Source organism: Arachis duranensis, chromosome 5, assembly GCF_000817695.3.
Source record: "Arachis duranensis cultivar V14167 chromosome 5, aradu.V14167.gnm2.J7QH, whole genome shotgun sequence".
Lineage (NCBI taxonomy): Eukaryota > Viridiplantae > Streptophyta > Magnoliopsida > Fabales > Fabaceae > Arachis > Arachis duranensis.
In genome coordinates this window covers 34,637,839-34,657,699 of record NC_029776.3, presented here as the reverse complement: position 1 = coordinate 34,657,699, position 19,861 = coordinate 34,637,839, and the positions used below count along the sequence as shown (strand labels likewise).

General features: G+C 37.0%; 1 non-coding gene across 1 annotated transcript; it reads right to left on the bottom strand.

Moving 5' to 3' along the window:
• Nucleotides 1-8,097: 8,097 nt before the first annotated feature.
• Nucleotides 8,098-8,205, bottom strand: LOC127747949 (small nucleolar RNA R71). The gene has a single exon (XR_008009894.1). It is a non-coding gene; the product is annotated as a small nucleolar RNA R71 (small nucleolar RNA).
• Between the last annotated feature and the right edge of the window lie 11,656 nt (nt 8,206-19,861).

Sequence of the window (19,861 nt, the reverse complement as noted above, 5' to 3'; positions counted from 1 at the left end):
GTACTTGAAGATGAAGAAATAGTTGAACAGGAAATCATCAAGGATGAATACGATTTCATACTTAAACACCTGGATCAAGCAATAAATCGATTACCTTTCCGATGTTCAGACATTCAAGGAACCCCCATGGCTTCATGTAGAGAATCTACTGAAGAACGTAGCAGGAAAGAGAAGTTAGGCACTCCGATGGATAGTAAGCAGCACGATTTGGTATTGGAACAAGTGGAGGAAGCCGGAATTATTGAAGAAGAAGAAGTGGTTCAAGACTTAGGAGATGCTGAACTTCCATGGGAAAGTCAAGTTATAGAGCCTCCTTCAAAGACGTTTGAAACTGATGTTGAGGAGGGTGTACAACCTCTAAGGCATATCATGATTGAAGACTTTGAAGGGGACGATCAAGAGATGGATTTAATCATTAATGAATTCTTATCTACATTTGAATCCTCTCCCATTGGACTTGACATGGAGATTAAAGAAGAAAAAGCACAACCTCCCATGCCCTTGATGAACAATGAGGAAGAAATTGAATCAGAAGAAAGCTACCAAGAGGAAGAGGTTAAAATTGAAGAAGCTTGCAAAGAGGTGGAAGATGTCGAAGAAGAGCACAAGGGAGTGGAACTTGCACGTTCATTAGAAACACCTCCCCCTAAGTTGCCATCATCCTTCACAACATTCAAGTGGGTAAAATTCATATCCCTTAGCTTTCTAATTCCACTTGAATACGGGCTACTGGAGACGGATGGTCAACTTAGAGCTCTTTGTGGCATTAAGAGTAAGAGGAACATGGTCAATCGTAAGAATTGTCCTGCAAGGTTCATTATGGTTGGAAGCTTTAAGTTTAAACGCAAGGGTTGGTGTAGAGCTCAACTGAATAGGTCTAAGAAGTTGTTTGGCCGCTTTAGTGAGAATTCAGACTGCTTGCCACCCGGATAGAATCATGATAATCAACATGAAGATGGGTGTAGAAACAAGATTTGGGATCCAGGAATATATGAGGACCAACTTTGGGAGCTCGAAGCTTATGGAGAACTTCATCAACACTTGGTAAATTTACTTGGTATTAATAGAGCTTATTGGAAGTCCAAGCATTGGTGGAAGTTTCAGGATGAGTTCAAGCACAAGCCGCCATAACAAGGAGCTCACCAAATGTCCAACCTAAGGACTTTAACTAAAAGTGCTAGGTGGGAGACAGCCCACCATGGTATGATCGTTCCCTTTCCATTTTGCTTTGTTTTTGAATTTTGTTTGAACCTGAAATTTTTGCATGACATTCATTGCATTTTTCATTCTGTGTACTGCATAAACAAAAACAAAATCGCACGCGACGCAACAGCGTCGTTGACGCGTCCGCATCACAAGTGCATTCAGAAGAAAAGAAAATTGAACAGAGAGTCACGCGAAAGCGTGGCTGGAGGCGTGCTTTGGCACAATTTGCCACACGCGACCGCGTCACTGACGCGTCCGTGTCATGTGGGAAAAAATGCCTCCCACGCGTCCGCGTCACCCACGCGAACGCGTGCCTCAAAATCGACGTAAATGGGGCGTATGGCCGAAAGTTGAGCTAGAATTAGACTGGACTCGTGCTAGAAGCACCAGCCCTGCCACGCGTATGCATGCCCCACGCGTCCGCACCCTTTTCAAATTTAGTTCATCGACGTGATCGCATCAACCACGCGACCGCGTCACCCTGAAATTTGGCAAAATGAGTTTTCACACAGAGAGTTGTGCGAGTGCGAGGCTACCCTCGCGCGACTAGCATTAATCATGTCACGCGTCCGCGTGACCGACGCGTCTGCGTCACCTCATTTAAGCGCTATCCACGCGAATGCGTGACCCACGCGTCCGCGTCGAATGCGACGCACAAACTATCTTAATCTGCCAAAATATCTTATCTTTTTCTTCCCGAAATCCTATTTTTTTCTTTTCCTTTCTTATTTCTTTCCCCCTTTCTTCTTCTTCCTTCTTCTTCCTTCTTTCTCCCTTCTTTTTTTTATTTTACATGCATTTTTATGTTGGTGTTGGAAATTTATCTAGGTCTTTTACTATTACTTGTGGATTATTATGGAGTTGTTTGACAATTCATATTATTTGTTTTCGGAATGCTTGCATGTTCCATATTCATTCTTCCCTTATCATATTAAACATGCATACTACGTGTTTGTGAAAAAGCCCGTATGGCATTGTGCATTCTTCATTATTCTATCCTTCTACTCTAATGCCTGTCTTTCACAAAACCCTTTCTGACATTTTATTAATTAAATATGATTGTCAATACAAACGTTATTGTTAGTTTCTCACGACTAATAATACATTATGGCATTTAATGCTTGATTTATGCTACTCATGCCTTTGCCAGCATGCCAATAAACATCTTTCATCTAATTGCCTCAATTTATCATGCCCTGTTTCCTTTATTGTCCTAATTTCATGGAATCGCGACCATGTGTTAACGACATTCTTCTTTACTTTGGCATGATTATCACTCATACTGCCCTCCTCTCTGCTCTATCCCTTTGACTTCATGTCCCTTTCTCTTCTCCCTTTTCAGGATTGCCACCAAGAAGGGTAAAGAGAAAGACTTTTCTAAGAGCACCAACTGAGGAACCACAACACCCACCTACCTGTACAGCTTTGCATGCACCGAGGACAGTGCACTCTAAGTGTGGGGAGGTCGATACCGATCTCTGTGGGTTAGTCACCTTCTTCTCAACACCAATTTTTATTTTTCATTGTTGCATTTGCATATCTGATTGCATGTTTGTTTGATTTTGTGCATACATTACCATTACTTGGTTGAAGTGATGAATTCTTTTTCAAGAAACTTTTTAGAGCATTTCACTAATTTGAATTAAAAACTTTTTGAAAAACTTGTCTGAAGAAATATTATTTTGGAACATGATTTAAAGCTCGAACACACAAAACCAGTAAGATTTTAAGCCTATTTGATTGGTTGCATTTTATGAACCAATATTTTATTTTTTTGGTGTGTATTTTTCTCTCTAAAATTGTGATCTTTGTCTTGCTTAATTCTATATTTCCATTATTTGATGTATGCATACACTTATATGATTGAGGCCTTGTTTCACTGAGCTTACATACCCATATGGCCTTACCTTTCATTATCCTTTGCAAACTAATGTTGAGCCTATTTTACCCCTTGTTCTTTACTTTAGCTCATCACTAACTCTAAGCGAAAAACAATAATGTCCTTAATTTGAATCCTTGATTAGCTTAGACTAGTGAAAGTGCTCATGAATTAAGTGTGGGAAAAAGTGGGTTTGGAAACGTATGGTTTGAGAATTGAGTATGTTAGACTTTGTGTGAAAATGTGAAAAATGTTAAGAACATGTTTATGCATTCAAAACCTTAATCATATGCATTAAAAAACAGAAAAAAAAGAGAGCAGAAAAATAAAAAGGGGACAAAATGCCCCAAAGTAAATGGCAATAGCAACGCATATGTACTGTACTCAAAACTTGGAATGCATAAATATGTAGTAAACGCAGTTAATGGGTAGTTATTGATTTTATATTACGGTGCATTAAATTTTTTGTTGATTGTTAGATGAAAAGCAAGCTACAGAAAGCAAGATTAGTAGAGAATTGAGAGAATTGACCCTAGACACTTGAGAGTTAGAATGATATACACTACCAGTAAGGGTTCAGTGCTTAATTCTATGTTCCCTGCTTTCATGAGCTATCGTCTTCTTGCAAGTTATTTGTATTGTATTTTGTTATTTGAATTAGTGAAATCCAGTTTATATTTATTCTTGAAGGATTTATTTACTTTTTCACCAAGTAGGTAGAATCATTTTAGCATGTAGTTACATTCACATTCATAGGTTGCATTGCATGAGTCCTACTTTTTCCTACTCATTTATTTTGTCTCCTTGAGCTTAACATGAGGACATGCTAATGATTAAGTGTGGGGAGGTTGATAAACCACTATTTTATGGTTTATATTGTATTTAATTGAGCGATTTTATCAAGCTTTTCACCCACTTATTCATATGATATGCATGATTTTACAATTCCTTCCTAGTTTATTTCTATGATTGAAAACATTCTTCTTTGGTCTTAATTTAGCTAATCTTAATCCTCTCTTATTACCATTCGATGCCTTGATCTATGTGTTAAGTGTTTCAGGCTTCATAGGTCAGGAATAGCTTAGAGAATAAAGAGGAAGCGTGCAAAAATGGAAGGAACACAAAGAATTGAGGGGATGACCAGCGAGAAGTCACGCGGTCGCATGACTCACGCAACCGCGCGAAATGGAAGAAATCAGAGTGACGCGTGCGCATGCCTGACGCGACCGCGCGGATTGGAAGCTGCACGAACAACGCGAATGCGTGGACGACGCGCACGCGTGGTACGAAAAACGCTGAGTGACGCGATCGCGTGGACGACACAGCCGCGTGATGTGCGCGATCTGCAGAATTACAAAAGTCACTGGCAGAGATTTTGGGCCGCCTTTCAACCCAATTTTCAGCCCAGAAACACAGATTAAAGTCAGGGAACATGCAGAGACTCAAGACATCACTGGAGATTGAATTATTACTCACAATTTTAGGTTTTAGATGTAGTTTTAGAGAGAGAGGAGCTCTCTCCTCTCTCTTAGAACTTAGGATTAGGATTTTTAGATTTTAGGAATATTTCTTCTTCATCTCAGGTTCAATGTTCTTTCTAGTTATTTTCTTTTTTATTTATTTAATGACCATTCATGTTATGATTTTCTTTAATTGATATAAATTGAGGTATTTCAGACTCATGATTGCTTTTTCCTATTTTTTATTTAGATTATTTACTATTGGCTTTGGTTGATTAATTGGTGACTCTTGAGTTATCAAACTCATCGTGATTGAAAATTGCTATTTTTGCTAATTGAATTGAATTCCAATAACTCTAGTCCTTTCTTAGGAATTGACTAGGACCTGAGGATCAAACTAATTAGTCCACTTGACTTTCCTTTGCTTTAGTAAAGGTTAACTAAGTGGGATTAAAACTCAATTCTCATCACCATCGATAAGGATAACTAGGATAGGACTTCCAGTTTCTCATATCTCGCCAAGAGTTTATTTTACAGTTATTTATTTATTTTACTTGTCATTTAACATACTTCTTCCTTACTTTCAAAACCCCCAATCTACAAAACTCATAACCTATAATAAGAACATACCTCCCTGTAATTCCTTGAGAAGATGACCCGAGGTTTAAATACTTCGGTTATCAATTCCAAAGGGGTTTGTTACTTATGACAACCAAAACATTTGTAAGAAAGGACTTTTGTTGGTTTAGAAACTATACTTGCAACAGGAATTTATTCTGAATTCTATACCACACAAAAGTTCTCTCTTCACAACCATTCTTGAGAATCCGGAAAGTCTAAACCTTGTCTGTGGTATTCCGAGTAGGATTCAGGGATTGAATGACTGTGACGAGCTTCAAACTCGCGATTGTTGGGCGTGGTGACAGATGCAAAAGAATCAATAGATTCTATTCCGACATGATCGAGAACCGACAGATGATTAGCTATGCTGTGATAAGAGCATTTGGACCATTTTCACTGAGAGGATAGGAAGTAGCCATTGACAACGGTGATGCCCTACATACAGCTTGCCATTGAAAGGAGTAAGAAGGATTGGATGAAAGTAGTAGGAAAGTAGAGATTCAGAAGGAGCACAACATCTCCATACACTTGTCTAAAATTCCTACCAATGAATTACATAAGTATCTCTATCTTTACTTTTTGCTTTATTTATCTTTATTTTCGAAAAATCCATAACCATTTATTATCCGCCTAACTGAGATTTACAAGATGACCATAGCTTGCTTCATACCAACAATCTCTGTGGGATCGACCCTTACTCACGTAAGGTTTATTACTTGGACGACCCAGTGCACTTGCTGGTTAGTTGTGCGAAGTTGTGAAGAATGTGAGTGAACCATAGTAGTATGCACCAAGTTTTTGGAGCCATTGCTAAGAATTGTTCAAGTTATGAAAAGAGTGAATCACAATTTTTCCTATCAAGTTTTTGGCGCCGTTGCCGGGGATTGTTTGAGTTTGGACAACTGACGGTTCATCTTGTTGCTCAGATTAGGTAATTTTCTTTTCAAAAAGTTTTAAAAAATCTTTCAAAATTCTTTCTTTGTTTTTGTTTTTCAAAAAGATAATTTTCGAAAAAAATAATACAAAAAAATTACAAAATCATAAGACTAAAAAAATATTTTGTGCTTCTTGTTGGAGTCTAGTGTCAATTTTTGAGTTTGGTGTCAATTGCATGCCTTTAAAATTTTTTTTGCATTTTTCAAAAACTCATGCATGGTGTTCTTCATGATCTTCAAGTTGTTCTTGGTAAGTCTTCTTGTTTGATCTTGATATTTTCTTGTTTTGCGTTTTTTGTTGTTTTTCATATGCATTCTTGTATTCATAGTGTCTAAGCATGAAAAATTTCTAAGTTTGGTGTCTTGCATGTTTTCTTTTCTTGAAAATTTTTCAAAAATAAGTTCTTGATGTTCATCATGATCTTCAATGTGTTCTTGGTGTTCATCTTGACATTCATAGTGTTCTTGCATGCATTAAGTGTTTTGATCCAAAATTTTCATGTTTTGGGTCATATTTGTGTTTTTATCTCTCCTCATTAAAAATTCAAAAATAAAAAAAAAAACAAAAATATCTTTTCCTTATTTTGCTCATAATTTTCGAAAATTTGAGTTGACTTAGTCAAAAATTTTTAAAACTTAGCTATTTCTCATAAGTCAAGTCAAATTTTCAATTTTAAAAATCCTATCTTTTCAAAATCTTTTTCAAAAAAATCAAATCTTTTTCATTTTTTATTATTTTTGAAAATTTTTTAAATTTTATTTTCAAAATCTTTTTCTTATCTTTATTTCAAAATTTCGAAAACTTCACTAACAATTAATGTGATTGATTCAAAAATTTGAAATTTGTTACTTTCTTGTTAAGAAAGGTTCAATCTTTAAATTCTAGAGTCATATCTTTTAGTTTCTTGTTAGTCAAGTAATTAATTTTAATTTTAAAAATCAAATCTTTTTCCAAAATATCTTTTTCAATCATATCTTTTCAAAATGTCTTTTTCAAATTATATCTTTTTCAAAATCTTTTCCAACTTCTTATCTTTTCAAAATTGATTTTCAAATCTTTTTCAACTAACTAGCTGACTTTCTATTTGTTTCACTATTTCTTATCTTTTTCAAAATTACCTAACTACTTTTCTCTCTTTAATTTTCGAAAATTCCCTCCTCTTTTTCAAAATTCTTTTAATTAACTAATTGTTTCAAATTTTAATTTTAATTTTAATTCTTCTCTTAATTTTTGAAAATCACTAACCCTTTTTTCAAAATTAATTTTTTGAAATTCTCTCTCTTTCATCTCTTTCTATTTATTTATTTAATTACTAACACTTTTCTTCATCCTAAAATTCAAACCCCCTCTTCCTCTCTGAGTTCGAATTTTCCTCCTTTCCTTCTTCTATTCTTTTCTTCTTCTACTAACATAAAGGAATCTCTCTACTGTGGTAAAGAGGATCCCTATTATTATTTTCTGTTCCCTTCTTTTTTCATATGAGCATGAGCAAGGACAAGAATATTCTTGTTGAAGCAGATCCTGAACCTGAAAGGACTCTGAAGAGGAAACTAAGAGAAGCTAAATTACAACAATCCAGAGACAACCTTACAGAAATTTTTGAAAAAGAAGAGGAGATGGCAGCCGAAAATAATAATGCAAAGAGGATGCTTGGTGACTATACTACACCTACTTCCAAATTTGATGAAAGAAGCATCTCAATCCCTGCTATTGGAGCAAACAATTTTGATATGAAACCTCAACTAGATGCTCTAATGCAACAGAACTGCAAGTTTCAAGGACTTCCATCAGAAGATCTCTATCTTCTTGCAGATCTGTGAGACTGTTAAGACTAATGGAGTAGATCCTGAAGTCTACAGGCTCATGCTTTTCCCTTTTGCTGTAAGAGACAGAGCTAGAACATGGTTGGACTCACAACCTAAAGATAGCCTGGACTCTTGGGATAAGCTGGTCACGTCCTTCTTGGCTAAGTTCTTTCCTCCTCAAAAGCTGAGCAAGCTTAGAGTAGATGTTCAGACCTTCAAACAAAAAGATGGTGAATCCCTCTATGAAGCTTGGGAAAGATACAAGCAGATGACCAAAAGGTGTCCTTCTGACATGCTTTTAGAGTGTACCATTTTGGATATATTATATTATGGTCTATCTGAGTTCTCTAAAATGTCACTGGACCATTCTGTAGGTGAATCCATTCACCTAAAGAAAATGCCTGCAGAAGCTCAAGAACTCATTGACATGGTTGCAAATAACCAATTCATGTACATTTTTTAGAGGAATTCTGTGAGTAATGGGACGCCTCAGAGGAAGGGAGTTCCTGAAATTGATGCCCTAAATGTCATATTGGCTCAGAACAAAGTGTTGACTCAGCAAGTCAACATGATTTCTCAAAGTCTGAATGGATGGCAAAATGCATCCAATAGTACTAAAGAGACATCTTCTGAAGAAGAAGCTTATGATCCTGAGAACCCTGTAATGGCAGAGGTGAATTACATGGGTGAACCCTATGGGAACACCTACAATTCTTCATGGAGAAATCATCCAAAATTCTCATGAAAGGATCAACAAAAGCCCCAACGAGGCTTTAATAATGGTGGAAGAAACAGGCTTAGCAATAGCAAGCCTTTTCCACAATCTTCTCAGCAACAGACAGAGAATTCTGAACAGAGTCCCTCTAGCTTAGCAAATATAGTCTCTGATCTGTCTAAGGCCACTTTAAGTTTCATGAGTGAAACAAGGTCCTCCATTAGAAATTTAGAGGCACAAGTGGGCCAGCTGAGTAAGAAAATTATTGAAATTCCTCCTAGTACTCTCCCAAGCAATACAGAAGATAATCCAAAAAGAGAGTGCAAGGCCATTGATATAATCAACATGGCCGAACCTAGAGAGAAAGGAGAGGACGTGAATCCCAATGAGGAAGACCTCATGGGACGTCTCCCAGACAAGAAGAAGTTCCCTATTGAGGACTTAAAGGAATCTGAGGCTCATGTAGTGATCATAGAGATTCCATTAAACCTCCTTCTGCCATTCATGAGCTCTGAAAACTATTCTTCCTCTAAAGAGGATGAAGATGTAACTAGAGAGCAAGTTGCTCAATATCTAGGAGCTATCATGAAGCTGAATGCCAAGTTGTTTGGTAATGAGACTTGGGAAGATGCACCTCCCTTGCTCATTAGTGAACTAGACACATGGGTTCAGCAAACTTTACCTCAAAAGAAACAAGATCTTGGTAAATTCATAATACCATGTACCATGGGAACCATGACCTTTGAGAAGGCTCTGTGTGACTTGGGGTCAGGTATAAATCTTATGCCACTCTCTGTAATGGAAAAACTGGGAATCTTTGAGGTACAAGCTGCCACTTTCTCATTAGATATGGAAGACAAGTCAATAAGACAAGCTTATGGATTGATAGAGGACGTATTAGTAAAGGTTAAAAGCCTTTACATCCCTGCTGATTTCATAATCTAAGACACTAGGAAGGATGAGGATGAATGTATCATCCTTGGAAGACCCTTCCTAGCCACAGCAAGAGCTGTGATTAATGTTAACAGAGGAGAATTAGTCCTTCGATTGAACGGGAACTACCTTGTGTTTAAAGCCCAAAGGTATCCCTCTGTAAACATGAAAAAGAGGCACGATAAGCTTCTCTCAATACAGAGTCAAACAAAGCCCCCACAATCAAACTCTAAGTTTGGTGTTGGGAGGCCACAACCAAACTCTAAGTTTGGTGTTGAACCCCCACATTCAAATTCTAAGTTTGGTATTGGGAGGTCTCAACAATGCTCTGAACATGTGTGAAGCTCCATGAGAGCTCACTGTCAAGCTATTGACATTAAAGAAGCGCTTATTGGGAGGCAACCCAATTTTTAGTTATTTATATTTTTATTGTTCTTTTATGTTTTATTAAGTTCATGATCATGTGAAGTTATAAAACAATTACTAAAATTAAAAACAGAATCAAAAATACTAGAAGAAATAGCACAGCCTGGAGGAAGAGCACGCCAGTAAGGAGCATCTGTCTGGTGTTCAACGCTAGAACAGAGCATGAATCTGGCGTTGAACGCCAGAAACAAGCAACAGTCTGGTGTTCAAATGCCAGGATTACACCCTGAGGAAAGCTAGCGTTAAACGCCAGAAACAAGCATGGAACTGGCGTTCAACGCCAGAAACATGCTACAGACTGGCGTTGAACACCCAAAACAAGCATAGAACTGGCGTTTAACGCTAGAAACAAGCATTAATCTGGCATTAAACGCCAGGATTGCATGCAGAGGGTGTTTTACATGCCTAATTGGTGCAGGGATGATAAATCCTTGACACCTCAGGATCTGTGGATCCCACAGGATCACCTCAGGATCTATGGACCCCACAGGATCCCCACCTACCTCAACTCACCCTCTCTCTTCCTTCACACAATTCAGTAACACTCTTCCCCAAACACCCTTCACCAATCACCTCAATTTCTCTTCCCCATCACCTTTTCACCACTTACATCTATCTACTCTTCCCCATAAACCCCATCTACCTTCAAATTCAAATTCTCTTTCCCACCCAAACCCACCCTAAATAACCGAACCTACCCCCCTCTCCCTCCACTATATAAACACCTCCATCCTTCTTAATTTTCACACCACACAACCCTCTCTTCTCCCTCTTGGCCGAATACACTTCTTTCTCCCCCTCCTCCATTTCTTCTTCTTCTTCTTCTTCTTCTATTCTTTCTTCTCTTCCCCGAGGGCGAGCAGTATTCTAAGTTTGGTGTGGTAAAAGCATAGCTTTTTTTATTTTTCCATAACCAGTGATGGCACCTAAGGCCGGAGAAACTTCTAGAAAGAGGAAAGGGAAGACAAAAGCTTCCACCTCCTAGTCATGGGAGATAGAGAGATTCATCTCAAAAGCCCATCAAGACCACTTCTATGAAGTTGTGGCCAAGAAGAAGGTGATCCCTGAGCTCCCTTTCATGCTCAAGAAAAATGAGTACCCGAAAATCTGACATGAGATCCAAAGAAGAGGTTAGGAAGTTCTGACCACCCCATTCAACAAGTCGGAATCTTAATCGTTCAAGAGTTCTATGCCAATGCATGGATCACTAGGAACCATGATCAAAGTATGAACCCGAATCCAAAGAATTATCTTACAATGGTTTGGGAAAAATACTTAGATTTCAGTCCGGAAAATGTAAGGTTGGCATTCAACTTGCCTATGATGCAAGAAGATGCACGCTCCTACACTAGAGGGGTCAACTTTGATCAAAGGTTGGACCAAGTCCTTATGGACATATGTGTTAAAGGAGCTCAATGGAAAAGAGACTCTAAAGGCAAGTCGGTTCAATTGAGAAGACTGGACCTTAAGCCTGTGGCAAGAGGATGGTTGGAGTTCATCCAATGCTCCATCATCCCCACTAGCAACCGATCCAAAGTTACTGTGGATCGGGCCATCATGATCCATAGCATCATGATTGTAGAGGAAGTAGAAGTTCATGAAGTCATCTCTCTTGAATTCTACAAAGTAGTCGAAAAGCCCTCTACCTTGGCAAGGCTAGCTTTTCCTCATCTCATTTGCCATCTATGCTACTCAGCTGGAGTTATCATAGAAGGAGACATCCTCATTGAAGAGGACAAGCCCATAACTAAGAAGAGGATCGAGCAAACAAGAGAGCCTACTCATGGATCTCAAGAGACGCATGAGGAAGCTCATCATCAAGAAATCCCTGAGATGCCTCAAAGGATGCATTTTTCTCCAACCAACTATTAGGAACAACTCCACACTTCTCTAGAAGACTTGAGTTATAACATGGACCAATTATGGGTGGAGCACCAAGAGCATTCCATCATTCTCCATGAGATTAGAGAAGATCAAAGAGCTATGAGGGAGGAGCAACAAAGGCAAGGAAGAGACATAGAAGAGCTCAAGGACATCATTGGTCCTTCAAGAGGAAGACGCCATCATCACTAAGGTGGACTCATTCCTTAACTTCTTTGTTCTTATTTATCTGTTTTTCGGTTTTAAGCTTCATGTTTGTCTATGTTTGTGTCTTTATTACATGATCATTAGTGTTTAGTAAGTATGTCTTAAGGCTATGAATAATTCCATGAATCCTTCACCTCTCTTAAATGAAAAAATGTTTCTAATACAAAAGAACCAAAAGTACATGAGTTTCGAATTTATCCTTGAAATTAGTTTAATTATTTTGATGAGGTGACAATACTTTTTGTTTTCTAAATGAATGCTTGAACAGTGCATATTTTTTGATCTTGTTGTTTATGAATGTTAAAATTGTTGGCTCTTGAAAGAATGATGAAAAAGAGAAATGTTATTGATGATCTAGAAAATCATAAAATTGATTCTTGAAGCAAGAAAAAGCAGTGAAGAACAAAGCTTGCGAAAAAAAAAGTGGCAAAAAAAATATGAAAGAAAAAGAAAAATAAAGCAGAAAAAGCCAATAGCCCTTAAAACCAAAAAGGCAATGGAAAAAAAAGGATCCAAGGCTTTGAGTATCAATGGATAGGAGGGCCCAAGGAAGTAAAATCCAGGCCTAAGCGGCTAAATCAAGCTGTCCCTAACCATGTGCTTGTGGCATGCAGGTCCAAGTGAAAAGCTTGAGATTGAGTGGTTAAAGTCATGATCCAAAGCAAAAAGAGTGTGCTTAAGAGCTCTGAACACCTCTAACTGGGGACTTTAGCAAAGCTGAGTCACAATATGAAAAGGTTCACCCAGTCATATGTCTGTGGCATTTATGTATCCGGTGGTAATACTGGAAAAGAAAGTGCTTAGGGCCACGGACAAGACTCATAAAAGTAGCTGTGTTCAAGAATCAACACACTTAACTAGGAGAATTAATAACACTATCTGAACTCTGAGTTCCTATAGATGCCAATCATTCTGAACTTCAAAGGAAAAAGTGAGATGCCAAAACTGTTCAGAAGCAAGAAGCTACAAGTCCCGCTCATCTAATTAGAACTAATATTTATTGATAGTTTAAGATTTATAGTATATTCTCTTCTTTTTATCCTTTTTTTTTCAGTTGCTTGGGGACAAGCAACAATTTAAGTTTGGTGTTGTGATGAGCGGATAATTTATACGCTTTTTGGCATTGTTTTTAGGTAGTTTTTAGGAGGATCTAGCTACTTTTTGGGATGTTTTCATTAGTTTTTATGATAAATTCACATTTCTGGACTTTACTATGAGTTTGTGTGTTTTTCTATGATTTCAGGTATTTTCTGGCTGAAATTGAGGGACCTGAGCAAAAGTCTGATAGGAGGCTGACAAAGGACTGCTGATGTTGTTGGATTCTGATCTCCCTGCACTCGAGATGAATTTTCTAGAGCTACAGAACTCCAAATGGCGCGCTCTTAACTGCATGGGAAAGTAGACATACAGGGCTTTCCAGAAATATATAACAGTACATACTTTGTTCGAGCTTAGACGATGCAAACTGGCGTTCAACGCCAGTTCCATGCTGCATTCTGAAGTAAAACGCCAGAAACACGTCACAAACCAGAGTGAAACGCCAAACAGACGTTACAACTTGGCGTTTAACTCCAAGAGAAGCCTCTGCATGTGTAAAGCTCAAGCTCATCCCAAGCACACACCAAAGTGGGCCTCAAAAGTGGATTTTTGTACTTAGACTTATTTCTGTAAACTCTAGTAGCTAGTCTAATATAAATAGGACTTTTTACTATTATAATTTGATCTTGGTTTCTTCTTGGTTTCATGTTGGTTTTCATCTTGGTATCTATCTTTGGACGTTTAGTTCTTAGACTTTGGGGGGACTGGCCATTCGGCCATGCCTGAACCTTGATCACTTATGTATTTTCAACGTTGGAGTTTCTACACACCATAGATTAAGGTGTGGAGCTCTGCTGTACCTCGAGAATTAATGCAATTATTATTGTTCTTCTATTCGATTCAAGCTTATTCTTGTTCTAAGATATTCGTTTCACTTCAACATGGTGAATGTGATGATCCGTGACAGTCATCATCATTCTCACCTATGAACGCGTGACTGACAACCACTTCCATTCTACCTTACACCGAGCGTATATCTCTTGGATTGCTTAATCAGAATCTTCGTGGTATAAGCTATAACCCTTTGGCGGCAATTCTTGAGAATCCGAAAAGTCTAAACCTTGTCTGTGGTATTCCGAGTAGGATTCAGGGATTGAATGACTGTGACAAGCTTCAAACTCGCGATTGTTGGGCATGGTGACAGACGCAAAAGAGTCAATGGATTCTATTCCGACATGATCGAGAACCGACAGATGATTAGCCGTGCTATGACAAGAGCATTTGGACCATTTTCACTGAGAGGATGGGAAGTAGCCATTGACAACGGTGATGCCCTACATACAGCTTGCCATGGAAAGGAGTAAGAAGGATTGGATGAAAGCAGTAGGAAAGCAGAGATTCAGAAGGAACATAGCATCTCCATACACTTGTCTGAAATTCCTACCAATGAATTACATAAGTATCTCTATCTTTACTTTATGCTTTTTTATCTTTATTTTTGAAAACTCCATAACCATTTATTATCCGCCTAACTGAGATTTACAAGATGACCATAGCTTGTTTCATACCAACAATCTCCGTGGGATCGACCCTTACTCACGTAAGGTTTATTACTTGGACAACCCAGTGCACTTGCTAGTTAGTTGTGCGAAGTTGTGAAGAATGTGAGTGAACCATAGCAGTGTGCACCAAGTTTTTGGAGCCATTGCTAAGAATTATTCAAGTTATGAAAAGAGTGAATCACAATTTTGTCTATCACACATCTAGCTAGTCTTGTAATCATTAAGTATTGCAAAGATCGAATCTCTGTTTAGAAGAGCTTTGGATCTTCAACGGTTTCTGAGCCTGGTGAAAAAGGTTGAAAGGAAGAGATCACTGGAGTAAACATAGAACTAGATCCTGCCATCCCCAATTTTGTCAACAAATCAATGATATACTTTGTTTGTGACAAATGTAATTGTCTTGAGTTGGTTCTGTGAACCTCAATGCCCAAGAAATAATTTAAATGTCCTAAATCCTTAAATGAAAACACTTTGTCCAGTGAGTTGATTAAGGATTGAACTTCAATAGCATTGTTCCCTATAATAATTATGTCGTTTATATAACACAAAAGTTAGATAACTAAACTATCATTGTGCTTAACAAATAAAGATGTGTCAGATTTAGTGTTATGAAATCAAAGGAGTGAATAGTAGTTCTGAGTTTAGTAAACCATTCCCTTTTCAATCCATAAATGGATTTATGTAGTTTGCAAACATAGTTAGAAGGAATTTGCTAAAAACCAACTGGTTGTTGCATATATAGAATTTGATTTAAATCTAAATTTAGAAATGCATTATTAAAATCAAATTACCTCAAAATCCAATTTTTAGATAAAGCTATGCCCAAAACCAATCAAATTGTAACTGGCCTAATTACAAGACTAAAGAATTGCTTAAAATCCATGCCTTACTATTGAAAGAAGGCTTGAGCAACATGTCTAGCTTTATTCTTTTGTATAGTTCCATCTGGATGTTTTTTAATGGTAAAATTCTATTTGCTGCCTATAATTTTAGTATTATATGGTGGTAAAATTATAGACCAGGTTTTAGCTTCCATTTTGGCTTTATGCTGCAATGTCGTATAGTTACTACTATTGTAGCTAATTTTGGTGGATGCTGTGTGTAATCAGTGGCAGTAATGATAGAATTTAAGATTTTAGGATTGCTATTATTAGCCTTAAACCTAGTAGTCATAGAATGTCTATTTGTATTAGGAGCAAAATATTGCATATAAGGTAAATTTAGTTTAGTGACATCATTATCTAAGGGAGGAAGTTAAATTTTGATGCCTGAAATTGGAAGTAGGAAGGAATTAAAGGGTAAATTAGAGCTAGATGATTGATTATTGGTTTCACTAGTAGTAATATCAAAGCAATGAGATTTTGAATTAATGGTGGCTAGTGTTTGATGTAGAAGTAGTATGATTAGTAGTACTAGAAGGATCTATTTGCAGTAAAGAGTGTTTGGTAAAAGAGGATACAAAATCATGAGTATTAGTGTCATTAGATATAATTTTATCTATGACGGTATTAGTGAATAATTCAAAATATAGAAATTGAGTTTCATCAAAATGAACACTTCTTGAAATGTAAATTTTTTCACTAGAAGAGATGTATTTATATCCTTTAAAATTGGGAGAGTAACCAATAAAAACACATTATTGGGACCTGTTTTCAAGTTTATTACTATTATAAGGTCTTAACCAAGGATATCATGCACTTTCAAATATTTGCAACATATTATAATCTAGAATTTTTGAAAATAAGAGTTTAGATAAAGGGATATTTATTAGATAGAACTTGTGATGACAATCTATTGATCAAGAAAGTTGCTGTGGTGACTGCTTCATCCTAGTAAAGCATTGGCATGGATGCAATGAATAGCATAGCTATACTCATCTCTATCAAGTGCCTATGCTTCCTTTCTGCCAATTCATTTTGTTCAGGTGTGTATGGACAAAAATATCTGTAATGAATATCTTTTTGTGCTAAAAAATTATTAAAAGCTCTAGATGTATATTCAGTTCCATTATCTGATTGAAATTTTCTAATTTTATAATTCTATATTATTGTTTAAATGCTTGAAAAACTTGTGATTTATTGACTAATAAGAATCTACAAACATAACGAGAGTATACATCTATAAATGTAGCATAGCATCAAAAACCAAGATGAAAAATGAAAGGGTTTGGATCCTAAACATCAGAAAATACTAGTTGTAAATGAGAGGTATACTCAGGTAGTGATTCTGGGAAGGGAGTTTTGTGCATTTTAGCATAAACACAATTTTCACACACTGAGTTTGATGTTGTAGTATTATTCATATCCTTTTCACAAGAATTACAATGTTTCAGCATTAACTGCATATTTTTTTTATGTTGAATGGCTTAATCTTTTATGCCACAAATCATAATAAGAATATTGAATTGAGAAAAGTGAAGATGAGGATGTTACAGGTACAAAATAAGGGGCAATGATATTAATAAATTGATACAGTATTCCACCTTTAATAAAATCCTCCAAAAGAACTTTGTGAGAAAACGCATATTTAACAATGCAATGAAATGTATGAAATTGAAAGTATACTTTGTTATCTTCTGTAAACTTTGAAAAACTTATAAGATTCTTTGTAATTCTTGGGGTGTGAATTAATTTTTGAAGAGAAAACCATCTTTTAGATTGTAATGAATAAAGAAATGATTCTCCAATATGTGAAATTGGATCTGATCCAGCTCTAGACCTATGTATTTAGTTTCAGATATGAGGTTAGATTGATCAAGCATCACATGATGTGAAGCATCTGAATCAGGATACCAAGCAAGATCAGCAATGGAAGATGGTACAACTACTTAGGCAGCAGGATTGTGAAATACTTTTGCACACTGTCACTGCACTCAACAGTCGTGAGTTTGAAGCTCGTCACAGTCATCCCATCCCAGATCCTACTCGGAATACCACAGACAAGGTTTAGACTTTCCGGATCTCACGAATGCTACCAATTATTTCTAGCCTATATCACGAAGGTTCTAACCATGTGGACTCGGTCCGTGGATCTGAGACCCAAGAGATTATACTCCATCTGTCGTCCAATGACTACGTTGAACATCATGTATACTGCTTGTGGTTGTTAGGCATGCGAATCTTGGCTAAGCGAGTAATCAAGATAGTGGGTGATTGTCACGGGTCACCCCCTTCATTCTGACTTAACTGAATTAAGTACTAGAGTATATCATGGAAAAGAAGTAGGCATGAATTGAGAGAGAAACAATAATACTTGCATTAGTTCATGAAGAATAGCAGAGCTCCTCACCTTAATCTATGAGGTGTAGAAACTCCATCGTAGAAAATACATAAGAGAAGAAGGTCTAGGCATGGCCGAATGGCCAGCCTCCCAAGTGGCATAAGATAATTCTCAAAAGCTGCCTCCTCCCTAATACAATAGTAAAAAGTGCTATATATACTAAACTAGTTACTAGGGTTTATAGAAAATGAGTAACTAAGTGCAGATAGTGCAGAAATCCACTTCTGGGGCCACTTGGTGTGTGCTTGGGCTGAGCTTTGAAGCTTTCACATGCATAGGCCATTCTTGGAGTTAAACACTAGCTTGGATGCTAGTTTGGGGGTTTAACTCCAGTTCTGGTGCCAGTTCTGGCATTTTACGCCAGAAAAGGGTCTCCGGTGGGCATTTGGACTCCCATTTGGGCCATCAAATCTCGAGCAAAGTATGGACTATTATCTATTTCTGGAAAGCCCAAGATGTCTACTTTTCAATGCATATGAAAGCGCGCCAATTGGGCTTCTGTAGCTCTAGGAAATCCATTTTGAGTGCAGGAGGGTCAGAATCCAACAGCATCTGTAGTCCTTTCTCAGCCTCTGAATCAGATTTTTGCTCAGGTCCCTTAATTTCAGCCAGAAAATACCTGAAATTATAGAAAAACACACAAACTCATAGTAAAGTCCAGAAATGTGATTTTTGCATAAAAACTAATAAAAATATACAAAGAAGTAACTAAAACATACTAAAAACTACCTAAAAACAATGCCAAAAAGCGTATAAATTATCCGCTCATCAATTACTAAAGGTGCAAAGTTGTACTAATTGAATCTTGCATTTTGAGATTAAGGTTGAGAAGGTGGGGAGATTTCTTGGTGGAACCTATGGAAACAGTACGAAGCTATGTGTCAAATTGGGTCACATACTTGACATTGTGGTCTTGGTGATTGATAGAAGGATCTTCATCCTTTCTAAAATCTGCCAGTAACTCTACCTCTTCTTCCTCCATTTCCTCTTCCATTAAGGATTGAAGAAAATGAAGCTTGTGTGAATTGAGCTTCAGGCATCAAATTCTGAGATTTTTATATTTTTCTACCATATCCTCATGTGTCATTATGAGGCTTTTAACTTCAGGAAAGGAATAACTCTGGTTTTGGCATTAACAATGCTTACTATCATTTGATAGTCTTTATTTAATCCTTCCAATAGAATATCAATATGCTCATCTGTTGTTAATGGACTCCCAAGTGCTGCAATTGAATATGTGATGATGTGTTTCATCTTGTTGATGTAGTTAGCAGCTATTAGGCCTTGTTTCTTTATGGTCTTCAATTGATTCTTGAATTACTTTATCCAAAATTTTGTAGATTTGGCAAAATAATTTTGAATCTTTGTCCAAATTTCATGAGCAAATGCACAAGAAACCATTTTGGGTTTGAATTCTGAATTCATGCAGGCAAACAACCATTATGTCTGATTTTGATCATTTTGATACCATTGCTTGTAAGTAGTTATGTTTGTGGAGGATCCTTGTGTTGCTGTTGATGAATTTTGGGATGGAATTCGATCTGCATACAGATGTTCTTTTAAATATTATTCTCTAATAGTAGCTAGAGCTTGCTGCAACCAGGTTTTATGATTATTTTCACCCAACTTATCAGAAATTGGTGTGAAGGGTCATTGATTGATGAACAATGGTTGTTGAGTTGCTTGGAAGATCATTGTTGATTGATGAGATTTCATCTACAAAAGCCATGGTCAAGAGAGAAGAAAAGAAATTCTAGGGTATATATACCGTAATAGGAATCTGATATATTCTGAAGTAATTGTTTGTGTAACACCCTCACCACCAAAGTGTCACGCTTTCGACTGCCCCACTCTGATAACAAGAATATTACAATGACTTTTATATATAACCATACATAGTAGGAGCCTTTATT